The sequence below is a fragment of the Trifolium pratense genome, linkage group LG2 (genome assembly GCF_020283565.1).
Source record: "Trifolium pratense cultivar HEN17-A07 linkage group LG2, ARS_RC_1.1, whole genome shotgun sequence".
In the NCBI taxonomy this organism is placed as follows: Eukaryota; Viridiplantae; Streptophyta; class Magnoliopsida; order Fabales; family Fabaceae; genus Trifolium; species Trifolium pratense.
In genome coordinates, this window is record NC_060060.1 from 68079922 (window position 1) to 68086550 (window position 6629).

At 33.0% G+C, this 6629-nt stretch overlaps 1 non-coding gene across 1 annotated transcript; it reads right to left on the bottom strand.

Moving 5' to 3' along the window:
- Nucleotides 1-6526: 6526 nt before the first annotated feature.
- Nucleotides 6527-6629, bottom strand: LOC123911971. Its single transcript, XR_006810829.1, has one exon. It is a non-coding gene; the product is annotated as a U6 spliceosomal RNA (small nuclear RNA).

Sequence of the window (6629 nt, forward strand, 5' to 3'; positions counted from 1 at the left end):
ATTCTGTATGTATACTTTTTCCATTGTTCTTCAAACTACATATTTTATTATTCTTACTTTCCAGAACATATAGTTTTCCTTTTTATATTCCAATCTCTGTTTAGTTTATCATTTTTTTTGGTGAATATGCAAATTAGTTCTCAAATAGTTGTCCTTTCTATTTCTCCTTCTCAACTTTAATTGCTTTGCTTCATGTACTCTATCTCTTTTAATTCTCATTGACCATTCTCAGTTTCACCTATGTTTCTAAAATGTATCTTTTTTAACCCTGAAACATAAAAAGTTTCTTATGATTTTTAGGTAATTAGGTTGTAATTGCATCTAACTTTTTGTTGTTTCAATTTCTTAGGCATTCGTACAGGTTTTTTTTATTGATTTATCTTATCCTTTTCACCTTGGCTGTTTCTATTGTGCAGGAGAATGAGGATAGATATATTATACTACCTATACGAGTTGCTCCTCTGTTTCCTATTAATATAAATAAAATACTTTACATTTATTACAAACTCCTTTTCTCAAATATAATATAGCTCCATTACTAAGATTTTGCATCTAAAAACGGTTCCCCCCGAGAGCCCCTTGATTGATTATTTGGTTTTCGTCAGGCTAATAACGTTAAATAAACGATTCGCAGGAGGCAACCTGTGTCCATTGTTTTATATTTTAGTTTATTATTATAATTTTATTATGTTGGCATGTTTGATTTTGATTTTAGGAAATTCAACGTCTTTTTCCCAGAAAGTTGTGCTCAAGATGGCTTGGACCTGACACTGTTAGTCAAGTCTTTCTTCATGGAGCACTTGAAGCTTCTGAAGAAGATGGCACCACTTTCATATTTAATGGACAACATGCAAAACATTACGAGGAAGGGTTGCTCCAAGTGAGATATGTCGTTCGCCTCAGTGATTGAAAGCTTTCTCAGAGAAGTCATTGTTACTCACTCTCACTTATTTACTTCTGTGTCTGGTTGAATATTTTACATTGAACACAATGCTCTGAACTAGTGTGGGGGAGGATGTATATCTTGGCACTTTACTTCTGCTAGTTCTTGTTGATTGAATTTTCTAAATGTGAGATTTGAGCCTTTATAAGGGGATACATTCTAGAACTTGTCTTGTGTTCCACTGAAATTGAAATGCATAAAATTGCAGGGTAAGGGGACATATAAGAATGAAAAGGCTGGATTGACACTTGCTGATCTTGCTTACCGACGTGCAAAAGCAGTAAAGGCCACCAAGAGGGCACTAGACTCTGGCAAGATTGTGAACAATCCTCAAAAGAAATCTAATAAATCTAATCCTTTGTGAAAGCCTTCCTCTTCAAGGCTAGAGGAAATGCGGGAGCTATTCCATACTGACGTGAAGGATAAAAAGCCGAAACAGAGAGGTTCTGGAACAGGAAAGAAGGCGAAGAAGTCATTGAAAAGCAAGTCAAGGTATCAATTGAAAAATCTATCACATTTTTGAAACTCTTATCTGATCTTTTTAGGCATCAATAGAAATATTAATTTCGTTCCTGATCAACTCAATAAAATGTCTTTTGTTTCTGTTCTGTGATTAATGTGGAGTTGTGGACTGAGGCTTTCTATAGGGCAACTTAACAAATAATGATATAATCCTTTTCATTTTCTTGGTGCTAAAAAAATGTCTGAATATTTTTTACTTAATATCTTCCTCTAAATAGAAAGCAGAACATATCAGTTAATAAATTTGTGATATTTTCTTTCTTTTCCAGTGTAAAAAAATATGGTTTATCATTTCACTTCCATAACCCTCCCTTGTATTTATGTCCCTATAGTTCATAGTTGTAGTTTCCCTGTGTTTTGGGTTTTATTTTTGTCTGTCCCCGTATACTATCAAGGAGATGCTGCTTTTTTTTCCTACTTTACCCTTTTATCAAAATTCAAATACTTTCATACCCCTCCACGCAAAACAACATCCCACGTAACATATTAACTTCTAGGCTGAAAATTCGGTTGCTGAAAATTGAGAAAGATGAGACTTCAATTTGAAGGAAATTTGACGGGAAGAGAGGGGCTACATTTAACGGTGAGATTCATCCCATTCCCATTATATTTTAATTATTTTCCATTTTCATGTGGAAAATTGACATAAATTCTATTGCATTTCAATCTTCTAACTTTACTTTGTTTTCATTTTTTTTCTTTGCAGAAAAGTGGTTTCTTTTATCAATCACAAGTTTCATAACACTGGCAGGGTTGCAATGCATGACTCATATAATTTTTGTAATGCCAATATTTCTTTTCAGTAAACTTTCACTTTATTGTCTATGGCTTTGTTCTCAAATTGAGAACCCAAAATCTGCACTACTCACTAACTCAAGTTGTTTTGCATAATATGTTGTCTATGGTTTACAATGTTTGCAGCTGTAACCAGTGCTGCCATGCTGATGGGTTGCAGTTCCCAAGAATTAATAACGGCATTATCTACCCATAAAATCCAACATGGCGAGCGAGGACACTGTTGCCACATGTGTGACATTATTGCTGGTTTGTTTATTACTCAAACACGTCCGTTCAATTTTTCGTGGCTCTAAATCCTCTATATTCAGTATGTTTATCTATCTATCTTTTTCACATTCTATTGTCAGGCAATTGAAACAAGAGATACAATTGCCAAATTTATTTATGCAAGCTTGTTTTTATGGCTTGGACAACAAGTTAACAAGTCACTTGCTGTGGGTGAAAAACATACAGAGAAATTCATTAGTATCCTTGCTTTTTATGGGTCTCAGCCATTCCAGGTATTAAAAGTTTCAAACTTTGGAATAAGTTCTTGTTTTGAGCAAATTTTCATTGGTGGATCAGTTTGTGTTATTTTGGGTTTTTGTTGAAATTTATTCTAATTGATTTATTGTTCCAAACCGTCTTGGGTAATTAGAAAGGAAATTAGGCACTGTTGAGCTCTATGTAATTTGTTATAATACAATGTTAGTTACCTAGTGGATGTTATTCTTTATCAATTTTAGTGACTTGCTTTCGGAACTCTTAACTACCATTTGGAGAAATAACTATTTTTTAGGATTGGGAAAAGAGACCAAGTTAATGGTTGTTTGTGGTATTTGATATTTAGGTTTCTATTCTTATGTTCTGTTAACTTCACATTCAGTTTAATGAAATTTTCCTCTTTGTGACCATATAACGAATCATTGAAACAGACACAAAAACTAGAAACACATTGGCACATAGACATGAGTACCTGTAGTGCCAGTGTTTGAGACGTGTTGGTTACTAGACACACTTTCAATCTGAAATGTCGATTCTATGTATTTAAGAAGTTAATGTGAGATGCTGTTCTTAAATTTCAGTATGGGAGATACCAACGCGAACTACTTGTGGAGGACTTGGATAAGAATTGAAATTGAATCATATTGAATAACTCGCTATCTTCTCTGCATATTATTTCTTTGACATTACCAATGTGCTTTATATATGAAGTTGACTAAAATTTCCTATTCATATAACCCATTACACCATTGGAGCACTGTGAAAGGCTGAATAAATCGTTGACAGAAATCTGGCCCAACTATTTTAACCCCAAGCTTTCTTCAAGGTTATCAAATATAGTTGAGGTAAACTTTCACCGCCTTTTCTCAACTTTATTTTTATTCAGAAGATAACACTAAAATTGCATATTAACTTTTATTTATTAAAGTTGAAGTACATTTATCTATTCAACATACTTTAAGACATGAACTAATTTTTTGTTTTTGTTTTCTGGAGACAGCGATTTCTTGTACGTAAACTCTTTTTTTTTTTCTCCAAATTTTTATTTAGTATTCCAAAATAGTTTAAAAATTTCATAGATGGTGAATTTTTGGTTGACATATACTGAACTAGAGCAATCCTTGTGTGTAGGAAAGAGTTGAGCTGCGGGAGTTTTCATTCGGATCATTCCCTCCTAGCTTGGCGTTGCAAGGGATGCGATGGTGAACTATGGGTGATCAGGTTTTAATTCTCTTCCCATTTCAAATATGACCAGTAACTAAAGTTTTTAGATATTTAATTACAAGTATATTATTCTTAGTGTCTAATGGTATTTGGGGAGATTAAGAATTGATACATATTACAGCGAGTCATGCAACTTGGTTTTGATTGGGACACCAATTAAATGAGCAATTTAATACTTGCTAAGCTTGCGAAGCCTTTGATGGGAACTACACGAATTGTTATTAACACTCTTCATATCAAGGGAGGTGTATGTAAAGCAATATTCTTTCCGTTTTTGTTTTTCAAACTTAACAAAAGGTATATAAAGTAGGAGATTATAAAAAAATAAGTTGGTTTGATATTTCTACCATTCAATTCATTTTTCAGCTTATCTTTACACCGACTCTTGATGGAAGAGCGCTTTTATACTCGTTTGTATCAGCTCCTGAGGTGAGTGCAGGAGTTGGCTTTGGATGCGGCGGGAGTCAGTCACTTCCAGCTCCTGAGTGGCCTGGTGCGTTTCGACTATTATCTTCCATGCTCACAGTCTTAGCAAATTTCTGATATTTTTTCATTATTTTATTTCTTTTCCATTTGCCAACGTTCTACTTCTTCCCTAAAGGATTCTTTTGTTTCTAGCTGATTGTAAGTTTAAATGCTATGCAGGAAAAGTTTTTACTGACACCTTGGATAAAACTTAATTTTGGCTGTAAACACCAAGGGTTCTTGAGCTGTCGTATGGAAGTAAACTTGTAAAAGAAAATTATGTAGTTCAAGGTAATACTGATGTGGCGTGTATATATGAAAGTTTAGTAAATTAGATATTATATATGTGTGCATTTATTTATTGCAGGATTTCTTACATGTATTCCTGATTCTTTTGTGTTTGTATATCTAGAAAGAATGGTTCTCCTCCTTTATGTAGTAGAGGCTATGATGTGGAGTCTCCGTACTATTGAGAACTGCAAAATTGCGTAGGAGGAACACATAGCAGCCGTTGGATTTCTATTGAACAGAGGGCAACCTGACCTTCAAGGGATCACCCGAAAAAGAATGAGCTTTCAATATATGCTAACATTTATGGTAACTGTTATTCGTTTCATAACTTTCTCGGGTGTAAAACATTATTACATTGATGGTTTGAGCAAAGCCTCATACTTATTTATGTTCAGGTAGAGTTTACAATTTGATTTTCTTGGTTCTAAAATTTATTTGAGTTGTGAGAAGAGACTGGTTTTATATAGCAGCACAAAAAAAAATGCAGTTTGTTTTTTTTAAAAAAATGCAATTAATATTTGATACTCTGTTAACAAACTTATAATTTATTGGAACTCATGCCTATGATTTAGTAATTGATATATAAGTGTATTCTTCCAGCAATTACCCATAAATTTGAATTAATATTGAAAAAGACTTACTTCCAGTGAAGAACTCCTGTTATGGACAGTTGAAATAGCAGTTACTTGCATTATAAGTACATATTGCTTTATGCATTTTCCATTCTTCTTTTATTATTCAATTTCAATGAAACCATAGGTACAAACAATGATTGTCTTTAGAGAAGTACTCCACCACTAAAGACAATCATTTTTTATATTTACAATTTACAAGTTATTCATTTAATGTTTTATATTCTTAATATTGTATGCTCATTCCTCTTTTATACAACAAATATATTATTATTCAACTTTATGTTGGTATCAGAGCCTGTTTAATTCACGAACCTGTGGGTTATTGATGCCATCTTTTCCTTGCTTGTAGTGAACTGGAGTTGCTTTTAATGCCTAGAAATTCTTGAGATAATCCTCTGGTTCAGTGGCCAACTCTTTCTACTCGCAAGCAAGGTATTTTAGATATTTCAATCTCGGTTGTATCACAAGCTCATTTTGTCTTGAAATAAATCGTTAGTTTTTTTTTGTTGTTGACATTTTGTATGATTTCATTAACTTCACATATTACTACAAATACAAGGATTCCTCACCCTGAACAAACTCAAAATAGAGATGCTCCACCCTGTTAAAAACTAAGGCGTACCTGATCCTAGTAGATAAAAGTAAAACCAGTCATTCTTTCTAGAGTTGATAATACTAGGTGAAGCATTATGACCTCACAAAATGACACAAGGAGGCACACACGATTATTTAGAACAAAAGTGTTTCCACAAATGTTAAAACATTGTTCTCTTTTGCCTTGAACCCTATAAACAAGTTGGTACTCATACAATTTAGAAAACAAACCATATAGTTAAAGTCGATTTGAAAAGATTTAGAATGTAATAATAGTTAGATTGATGGAGATACTGAAGTACAACACAAGATATACAAGGAATATTTTTTCATAGAATTAAATTGGGATAGAAAAAGGATATTAGATAATAACATTAGTTGGGTAAATGTTATTTACTTCCCCTCAATTCCTTTTTATCTGCCGCATTTGTAGTTTTTTTTTCCACATTTACTTGTCATTTTCAAATTTCAATGACACATTAATTATTGTTTTGTCAATAATACCTTTGAGCATTTATCGCAGCTGATTTGCATTGCAATATTCATTAATTTATAGTTATATATCTTTTAAAAAAAATTGGACCATTTCTCAATTTGTGCGTGTCATCCTTGCGAAGGGGCCATGCTAATCTTTTCTGTATCGTTCCAATTTTATCGGATGTCCCCGAAGGGAC